Source organism: Anser brachyrhynchus (assembly GCF_964034855.1).
Source record: "Anser brachyrhynchus genome assembly, chromosome: 6".
NCBI lineage: Eukaryota > Metazoa > Chordata > Aves > Anseriformes > Anatidae > Anser > Anser brachyrhynchus.
Window position 1 is genome coordinate 26,715,808 of NC_137700.1, and position 10,831 is coordinate 26,726,638.

The 10,831-nt window shown below is 44.1% G+C and overlaps 1 long non-coding RNA gene across 1 annotated transcript; it reads right to left on the reverse strand.

The window, feature by feature from the left end:
- Positions 1-6,060: 6,060 nt before the first annotated feature.
- On the reverse strand, positions 6,061-10,044 carry LOC308197159. Its single transcript, XR_013952637.1, has 2 exons — positions 9,820-10,044; positions 6,061-7,519 (listed from the first exon to the last, which is right to left on the reverse strand). It is a non-coding gene; the product is annotated as an uncharacterized lncRNA (long non-coding RNA).
- Positions 10,045-10,831: the final 787 nt, after the last annotated feature.

The window sequence follows — 10,831 nt, forward strand, 5'->3', positions numbered from 1 at the left end:
GTCTGCACAACTGTATCTTACCAAAAGCAAAGACCTCGCATGCTGTACTCCTGCTAGCATGGATGCTGTAATGCTCATTTTACCAGGATAGGGCTGTGTTTGCCTTCTCATGCAGCCACTCTCCTTGCTGTGGTGCCCAGGTCCCACTGTGGTCCCACTAGAGTGGTGGCACTGGCACTGGTGATGGGCTCGCTGCTCCTCCTGGCCACACTGAGTGGAGACTGGGTTCTCGTATCCCTGTGAGACAACAAGGAGCTCACAAGGGAAAGCGTTTTGTGCAGAATACGTCTCTGAAAGCTTTTTTTTTTTTTTTTTTTTTTTTGGGGGGTGGCACACGGATGGGACACTTGAATTGTACAAAATGAAAAGATGTCCAGCTACATAATGCCTTGTTTGCATTTTCAAAAACTGGTGTATGACTTTGAAAGTGCCTTCTGTAAGCAGAGTTCTGAAAAAAACATGGTTTCAAATGAAGGTTTCTTTACAATTTGTATGGAAAAATATTTCAAGTCTTGAAGTTGGGGGAAGCAGGGGAATTTCCCTTTTTCCCCTCCCCTCCCCTCCCCTCCCCTCCCCTCCCCTCCCCTCCCCTCTCCTCTCCTCCTTTTCCTTTTCCTTTTCCTTTTCCTTTTCCTTTTCCTTTTCCTTTTCCTTTTCCTTTTCCTTTTCCTTTTCCTTTTCCTTTTCCTTTTCCTTTTCCTTTTCCTTTTCCTTTCCCTTTCCCTTTCCCTTTCCCTTTCCTTTTCTGTTCTTTTAATTCTTTTTCAGTTTTCTTTTTCTTTTTCTTTCAGAGAAACATTTTGCCTAAATCACTGAGAATTGCTAAAATGCTTCTCTGGCCTAAAATTTCTGTCTCTACTGGAACAAGGAGACCATTGCTGGAGGTGGGCTGCATGCTGCAAGGCAGTGCAAGAACGGTGGGCACAGGAGTAAGTGACGGCAAATTTATGAGGTCCCACCTTATAAATTTATGTGAAAAGCAATAAAAGTGGTTTTCAGGGTGTATCTGTATGTATATACTTCAATATGTGATAGAGCCACAAAAGCCCCATTTCCTTTGTCAGCACAAGAGCTTGCTGAACCACAGAGATGCTGGAAAGGTGCAGAGGTCAAAACCACTTTAGAGGGGTTTTTAATAGCCTTTAAATCCCTAGCTGGGATTGTGAAACTCCTACTGGGCTGCCTAGAGAAGGAGCCTCCTTATCTCCCCACTATGGTGACCTGCTGATAAAGTCCAGCTGCTATGAATGGGAAGCCACAAAATATTTGTATATCAAAAAATTCCACAGACCTTGATAAAACGGTGGCCAGGAGGAGCCTGGCGCAGATGGGATGTTCTTCATCATTCCGCTTCAAATGCTGAAAAAAGTCTTTTTGAGTAACAGTAGCAATGTTTTTTAGGTGGGACAGTGCTCATGCAGATAGAGCCACCTATCTTTCTAGGTTTCCTCTCCCAGAGAGGAGCTGTGGCTGGAGCAGCCGTGGCTGCCGCTGCAAGGGCAGGCTGACAGCTGTCGGAGAACCCCTTCTCCTGCCCCGTCCCCTCTGCCGCGGGTTAGCTGCTTGCTGTGAGGAGCCAGATTTGTTCTATTAAAAGTGTGTTCCCGGGCGGAGGGAAGTTCTCATGCACTCTGCCCCGGGCAGCCTGACCCGCGCTGGCTGCGGTGCGAGCAGCCTTGTGTTCAGCCCGGCCGGGTGATCAGAAGCAGACCGCAGCGGGTGCCTGCCCTGCTCCCCCCGCTGAATGCTGCGGGGAGAGGAGGGCTCGGGGCTGCCAGCACAGAGCCACCGTCCTGGCTCCTCACTTCACCCCTCTCCTGCCCCTCAGCAGGCCCATCCTTCTGTACCGATAGTGGCAGCGGCACCGGGAGGTCTCACACGTCCTCGGAGAGGTGACACCTGAGCTCTTTCCCAGCCCTGGTGCAGGCAGGTGGCCCCTGGGGGAACATGGGGCTGGAGCGCTCCCCATTTCTGCAGTGTGCACTGCCAGGTGCTGGCTGAAAGGGGCTTGTCACTCCAAACCCCCTGGGACAGCGTGGGACTGGGCTCCCGAAGAAAGCACTTAGCTGTGATATTGTAAACAGAAAGAAAAACTTTCAATCACTGGGTTGCCCTCTAACAAGAAATTAATAAATCTCCCACTTAAAAGGCAGCAAAACTTCATGTCCAACCACGTCCAGGCCAGAAGAGTGGCAGGCAGGGAAGCGGAGTGATCTCCATGTGCTGCGGGATGCTGCGGCAGTGAGAAGCTCCTCCACTTCCCTGCATCTTCTCACAGTGAAGCGGGAGGATTTGCCAGTTTTTGAAGCCAAAATATTTTGATAGTAAAACGTCTCAAGTTCTCACACAGTTTCAACAACATCTGGTTTCTGGGAGTGACTTTTCAGGGTGTATTACAAAAGGCAGACTCGGTTTCTTCCCAGGGAAAGTCCTTATCAGGGAAACGCCTCTCCGATGAATTTCCTGCGCAGGGACATATCCTGAGGAGAAGGAGGTTTGATTTTCCCCTTGTTTGCAACATCAGATTTAGAAAGAGAAAGAGAATTTTCTGTCTGCCAGCATTTCAACGTCCCTTCAGTTGAAGAAATCCCATGAGACCATTTCCAAGAGCACCCTCTGATTCAGACACCTGGAGAGAAAAACTCTCTGCAGTTAGAAGGTGTTTGAACAGCTCACAGGGTGCCTTGTGGTGAAGGTCACCTAGAAGGGGAGCCAGGCAGGGTTCTTGGTCCCAGTTTCCACACAGTCCATCAGTTTTCAGTCTCGGTTCAGATGGGCACACTGACAGATTAAGGACCTCGACCAAGGTTGGATGGTGAGTCTGTGGCAGAGCAGAGGCTGGCACTCAGCATTCAGACCACTGGCCAAATTTCTGGCCCACCTCTCCTTCTTCATACCCTCACACATGGATGCATTTTTCTCTTTTAAGAACAACTGGATTCATTCATCAGATAAATACCCTCTAAAGGGAGAGCTACCTTTGAGTGAGAAGCTCAGGACGTGACACTTTTACCATAAAGTTAACGAGCAAAATTCCTGGGCACTTCTCATCATTCCTACAAGAGTCCCCAAGGCCCATTTTCTTCCCAAGGACAGCAGCATCTGCACCTGGGTGAGGTGAAAGCATCCACTCAGGGCCTGGTGGAAGGAGCAGCTGTGGCTGCAGGGGCTTGGGTGACTCCCAAGACCTGGGTCTGGGCCTGTCACAAAGGGCAAGTTGGTGCCTCCTCGAGAGGGGACCTCTTCACTGGCTCATTTGGTGGACGTCACCCTTAACAGCCCACCCATTACCCCCCTACCAGCACCTTGCACTCTGTTCCAAACTACACCTTGGTTTGAGGGTAAAGACGTGAATCCCAGAGCACTTAAATAATGACATTTATGAATTCCTTGAATGAAAACCAGTGCACCCTGTACCCTATAGTTTTATTTGTCGAATCAAGTGAGTATGTGACAGCCCAAGCAAATTCCTGCCTGTTAGCTAGGAACACAGTTACTCCTGAAGTTCTTTATAAACTTCTTTTGGCAGAGGTACAAAACACAGAGAAGTTACCGAGGCACATTCCCCACAGCTGCTGTAATCTTTACAAACCGATTTCTTATTGCACCAAGGGAATAAAAATAATGATATTCACAATAATAACAATGATGACGATGATGACATAGTTATTACATTTTCATCAGAGGATCCCTAAGCACCTTATAAACTATATATATAACTAAGTTTCAGAATAAATAATCCTGCAAGACATATAAGTATTATACTTTATTTTGCATGGTCCCATTAGGCTAAAGAAACAATAGAACAAATCCTAACTTACAGACTACCTTAACTTTAAACTTTCTTCTAATCATAATGTTAAAAATTGAAATAGCCTTCCCCCTGATGCTTTTCCCTATAAAAATTTCCATCTTGAAATATTTTGAAGAAATCTGGAGATGAATCAGAAAGCACAAGAATACATGGAAATCCCCTCAGCCCTTCTTATGTTGTTTTCAGCAATTCTACTTGAGGTGTGAAAAACTGGAAATTTCTTATTTTGGAAACACTGCTACTGTACTAAATAAAAGTAGCAAAGTAGTCAAATACACTTCTGGGCAGCTCTTCTATTTTATCCAGAAAACATTTTTATTTAGGAAAAATACCTATTGGAAAGTTTTTATTTTTTACAAAATTATGGAGATGATTCCCGCTTACCCTCTTCACTTTGGGCAAAATCATTTCCTAATTACAAAACAAAAAACTTTCATAATTAATTCCCCTCACCTTCAAATCCCTCATTTTTTCCTACTATCTCTTTGTAAATGATTAGGTAGGACAACATTTCTTATCTTGTCATGTATTTGTTTGTCCCTTATTGGTCCTTTAAGCTGATGCTACAATGGTGTACATACATAATTATGCAGTTTACTAACCAAAGACATGCTATTCAAATTAAATACTCATTAATAGAGCTTGAGGCATGTGCTAAAGTACTCGTAGAGTCTGGGTTATTAGTTTTCTCTGTTGGATTGCTTGCGTATTACATATTTTATGGGAGAGAATAAAAAAAAATCCAAACCCCTTAAAAGCAAGAAAAAATGTTTGCAAAGACGAGACACCATCCCTCCAAAACCTTCTTATGAAAAGTAGCAAGTGCTATAAAGCCACAGACAATAAGTTAGTCTGGCCAATTGAAACTAATAATTACATATTTCCCTTTAAATGACTTGCCCAAGGTCACACTGCAAATCAATGGCAGATTTGATAATTTAGCCCAAGAGTCCTGAAACCCAATATCCTGCTCTCACCACTAGAAACCACTGCTCGACTGGCTTCCAAACTGTGAACGATACATTACATAGGGAGAAAAACTATAGGTGTTTTCTTTCTTTGTGTGCTCCTGACATATATAGAATTTCTGTTTTCTTCAGTCTAGGATAGTAAATACCTAGGCACATTCTCTGTAAAAATGTATTGAAAAGTTGTCAGAAGCTGCTGGGTCTGTTGGCTGAAAATGACACCTGGGGCTGCTCTAAGCATTACTAATGTTGTGTGCGCTTCTTTTCCTTGCTTGAAGAATAAGTCTTGCGGCCAAGATGATAAAGATCAAAGTAGTAGTAACAACCAGAAAATAATTCATTTTTCCAATGAGAAAATTTCTCAAATATTTTTTCCAATCTGCTGGCAATATCTTGATATTCAGCTAGATACAGATTTATTTCTATTTTTTCAAAAACTCAACTATTTTTGCATTTCAAAATTCTTTTTTCCCCTGTTACTTTCTTACCAAGAGTTGCAATAGAATGAATAAGGGGCTCTAATTTCATTTTTCCCCTTTCTCCACTCTGTATGTTCCAAAGTAGAAATATGTCCAATGAGGACAAAGTTGTAAAAACAAACAAAAGTATGTAAAATTGTGTTTCTTTTTAATGTTTTTAAAGAAAACATGAATGCGAAATCACTAACCTCTGGATTTCCCCTTAGAATTTTAAAAGAAAAAGAAACAATTCTGCATGAAGAATTCACACAGTGTGCAGAAAGTCGCTGTGTCTGTCCCCTTGGGAACCCTTCAAGCAGCGATGGGGAGGAGGAGCCCAGAGCCTGCAGGGGAAAGCCAGGACTGACCCTGCAGCATTTTGGGTGCAGGGAGCTGAACAGCAGTGCATCCTGCTTACGGTTCCTCCCGCTGAGCTGGGAGACAGCGATCTCCTTCCACACCACCAAGACTAGTTGGAGACATGGTGCTGAATTTGCTTCGTGCTCTGTCAGCTTCAAACCCAGAGCGTGGGCTTATCCTTCGCTGCCTCCTCTGGATGCGCGCTGCAAGGTCACCATCAATTTTCTTGCCATCCCTGCTCTTGCGGCAGCCCCCCACAGCAGGTGTTCCTTGAGCCACCCGCTCTGAGCACACCAGCTCATTTGTCAGTCCTGACTTCAAGCGGCGAAAGCTTTTCCCTGCCCTTCAGAGAGCACATGTGCAGGGAGCTGTAATTAGAATAGATTTTATTGCCAGGCAGGAAAGGGCCCCACTCGATTCTCCAAACACATGGTCCCTACAGCCCCGGCCAGTAACAAGGTTATGAGGACACTCTGAGGAGACTGCTTAAGAGTAGGCTGGTGTCATGCTTGGATGGTGCACGTTTGTACCCTTTCCAATCTTGTCTCCCAGGATGGCATAAACCTTATGCCTGTGAGGTAGCAGCAAGCTAGGTCTGTGTTAGCCCTGATTCACAACGAAACAAAATACCCCCCACCCCTCAGGATGTCCTCTCTTCATGACCTTAAAAGAGTCTTAGGGGAAGGAGTTACAGGGCCTCCTGAGACCCTCCTGTGCAGTGAATCACCAGGGCCAGGTGGAGAAACCCAAAAGGGAGCAGGTGGTGAGGTGCCAGAGACACTGAGAAATCAGCATCATGTGTGCTCCTGAAGGGTCGGAGCTACTCACAAGTGCACTGAAGGAGCCCAGGTTCTGCCAAAGTTCAGTTTCCTGGTGGTGAAAGCAGTGTCTAACTACACACACACAAACCAGATAATATGGGTAATGGCAATCTGGGAAGGTCAGGCCAGCCCATGCCTCGTGGGGAAGGAGAGTGCCTTCCTAGCCTCTCCAGGCAGCGTGATGCTCCTTGTTTGAATGGATGCAACAAGGAGCCATGACTGATGGTGCTTCTCCAAAAGGCTTGCTTATTGTGCATACTTGACTTGAGACATCTTGTGCTGGCCTGATTTTAAGGCAGCAAACACATGGACCTAAGATACATAGGTATAAGATGTCTTGTAACCAAGAACCTCAGATCACCATCACCTTCTTAAACTTTTGTCTATGCTGACAACTACCCCATTAGAGCTATAAATGGGTAGCACCGCCCCGTAGAAGCAGCTGAAGCAGGTACAAGACAGCAAGAAAGCCCCAGGTAGCTCACACAGTCTGTATGAGTCAACAACATCACTGATTTCTTCACATCAAGCTCACCCACACCTTCTTGGCTGGGCGAGGGTCAGCTGGGTCACAGCAAGCCATCAGAGGAAGACATCTCCGGGCCATTTAGTGTTACAAGTGATCTTCAGTGCACTCCAGTGCCAGATATATTGGAGAACTGAAGCAATCCATGGTTGACCTGGTGAATATGGCATTTTTTTGTGCCTTCTCTCTGCGAATAGATGCAAGCCCTGAAGAAGAGAGCTAATTGCTCCTTTTACCTTACAACACTAGCTACACGAGCAATAGCATCAACCATTATCAACTCTTTATAACGCCTCATTTTTAGAATAGCCATTCCAGTGCACTGCATGCTATTTTCTGCAAGGCATGAGGAGGTGATGGCAGGGCCATTTGAGCCTTCAGATGATAGCAAGTAATGCAGAGCAGCCAGGCTCTGGGCATGGCTCTTTGCCAATGCATATATTTTGTTGGTTTTCAGAACAGCAGGAGTCTGGAAAGCAGAGCAGAATTTTGGTCCCTCATCTAAGACTTGGCTGTATGCAGATTTGCTCTCTTCAGTACAATGATGAGGTCTGTTCTTTCTCAGTCTGGCTCTAGGATTTAAAATGGAAGCTTATTGTTATCATAGTCCCATAAAACTCAAACCCAAATCTAGCCCTTGGCAAACTTGGGTAAATTTCCTACGGATAGCAGAATGGCCCAAGAATTCTTAAAGGAAGCTGTGAGAAAGAGTTGAGATAAAGATGTACCAATAAAAACACACCCAAAGCCTGGCATTCCGAACTAGGGCCTTACTCCCCTTTAAATCTGTCCTTCCACAAGAAAGAATTGCAGTCAGACAGCAAAGTTGCACCCGTGTAGAAATCCTGGCTGGGAGCGGAAGATCAGATCCCTGGGTGACACTTTGTGGCTTCAGAGCTTGGGGGTGCTTTGATCTGGGCTGTCAGAGACCAAACTAAGATGCTGTAATCTAGTGTTTAATCTTTGCCACAATGGCATCTGGAGCTAGAATTCTCTTCTTCAGGCTGATTTCTTGTTTGAAATAAAATCAGGTATGTTTACTCCATAAAGTACAATGGAAAACTCTGAAACTTAAACAGACCTATGGCCTCTGTATGTGTTCTCTAATGTGCTACCCATTACAAGCAGAAACACCACAGGCAGCTCTCCTCCCATCACAACCTGTCCAGCTTGCGTCAGGTGGGCAGAACAGCTCACCCCAGGAATGCACTATTTAAACGCTGCCAGATAAATAACACCAAGGACAAATTAGCTGAAGTTTCATTAGCTGGGCCCTTCAGTGATATCACTGGGAGACATCACCTGATAAGAGGCCACTTTGCAACCTGATCCTGTGTTTCTCTATCAAGTGCCTAGGCGATGCTTGGAGAACACAAATCTGTTAGCAGGCAATTTACTTATGCCTTGCCAGGTCCATTTGCAAGCTTCTTTTTCTCTGTGAATTATTGTAACATCAAACATGCCACCTGCTCCTCCTTGGGAAAAAGCCATGGTAGAGTAAGCAGCCAGCAGAGCTGTTAGACCCATCAATCTTTCTTGTGGCAATGGTGTCCTAAAAGGATGTAAAAACCAGGAGATGAATGCCTACAAGTAGGATGTGAGCCTCTCAGCCCCACTTATGGAATATCTTTCCTTGTTCTCTTATAATTACACCTCATTGCCTATCACGAGAGGCGAAAAGCCTGTCCACACCCCAGGCACTTCACTCCAGCAAGCCATTACCAGAAAGTGAATTCTGGAAAATGGCTCCAGAGGTAGGAAAGAAATGCAATCAAGCACACTGAGGATAGACACAGACTGCCAATAACACAAGACATTTAATGCTTGTGGTTCATATTTGCTTATTTTACTTCGGCATCACCACTTATGTGCCTCTTTTGTAAAACAGCAGAAAGAACAAAGAGAACCTTGACAGACACTACACCATTTCTCATAGCTAGAAGTAGGCACAAGCCATTTTTACAACCAAACAGTAATTTTACTGGAAAAAAAAAAAAACTGATGAAAAAAGTGAGAAGTTTTGAAGTTCGAATCTCTGAAATGAAATATTCTGTGCTGCCATTTCAATGAAGACCAACTTCTTGCAACTGCTCAGGCTCGATGCCTACAGCATGGTGTGATATTAGACTATCTTGCACACATTCTTTTCACTTTGATGAAAATTCATGTTTATAAAAGAAGCAAACAAAATATTTCTTTGGTCAGACTTGTGTTCCAACAGGGTGGCGTGCTGGAAACCGTAGCAAAAAGTGATTGTTGCTGTTTATTAAGCAAGAGAAACAAAACTCCAACCACAGATTTAGATAAATTACAGTTCCTTGGTTTAAGATTTATTGTTTCCAGGAAGAAAAATGGAGTTTTTCCCAGGCTTGTTTTTGCTACTGATACTGCATTCTTTCACATTATCTCTGGAGAGATTTCTCCCTTTCACTCTTTGGGATGCATGGGAGTTATACCAAACACCATCTTCTGCAGAATAGCTAGATCCTTCTTACCACGGGGTCCTGTTCCTTTCCTGAAGGAAAATCTGCTCTCCTACGGCTCCACACCAAGTCTCAGAGATCTGAAAACAGATCTCTGCTCACCTGGCTGTAGCAACCATCCAACACATGCTGAAAGGAAGCAGCTCTCTAGTAGACATAGAAGAGCATAGGCAACAAACATCAGATAGCCTCATCTAGCTAGCTGGAGTAGAAATCTCCCTGGGTGGCAACCTTTCTGCTATGAGCACCTTGCTATACTACAAAGAGAATTTTAACTGCAGCATTTTTTAATTTTCCATCCTGCACAAACAGCAGTCTCACATCAAGTTACCTATGCAAACAAGGCTTGCTATGAAATCCCAAGGGCCATCGAGCAGGCACTCTCTTACCCAGGTAAGGGTGGAGAGCTGGTTTCCAAGCTGAAGAGTTCTTGCAGAGAACAGACGCAAAGACTCCCTCTCTAGCCTAGATATTTGTTGCTGTTGAAAAATGCTAGTAAACCCTTCTAATAGAGGAATAGTTGTACAAACTGCCTGTAAGAAAAGCAGGGATAATCATCAAGAAACCTCAAGGACTTAATCACTCCCTAAGTCCCTCCTATTTCACCCTCCTACCATCAAACCAATGACAATCTCCTCTCTTTTATAAGTGAGCACAATTAGCTCCATAAATAGTTCAGCTGGCACAGCTCAGCTCTGCTGTAGTGGAGAGCTGTTGATTTACCCCAACTGAAAAGCTGGTGCCCAGAGTTACTAGTCCTGCAGCTGATTAAGTTGTGTTTCAGGGAGTAGATGTGGGGTAGGATTTTTTTTTTCTTTTTCCTTTTCTTTTTTTTTTTCCCTGGTAAGGTTGGGAAGTTCATTTTTAGAACAAACCAATGCTTCTGCTTTCAGTAGAAGTCATTTTCTCTGCAGAAATCTTTATAACTCTCTTTATCTTTTGCTAGGTGGAGAGCAGAAGCACTTCTATCTATTATTATTCCTTACAAATAGCCTTGTGTAAAGGAATTTCTATCTATAAGGAAACAATTAAAGGATCAGGAATGCTCAGTTCTTTACATTTTCAGCATGATCTTGCATCTCACCCTCTGTTGGTATTTTTTTTTTTTTTGTCTCCTCTGGAATGTTGTGAAGCTGTGTAAGGAAAGTCTGGATGAAGTGAATGCTGTAAGGAAGAGAAGAATTCTTTTACAGCTGGATCCTGCTTCCTCTGTGCTAATTGACGCAGAATAGAAACAAATGTGGATGCTAAAATACAAGAAAAAATAGCTGACTGACCTCACGCCCAGACAATACCATGCTAATTATTTCACATAAATCAGAGCATAAGAAAGTTTGGCATGCTCTGTTCAGTCTATAGGAATAATTTGTTACAGTATAGGAGAGAAACATTAGCCAAATT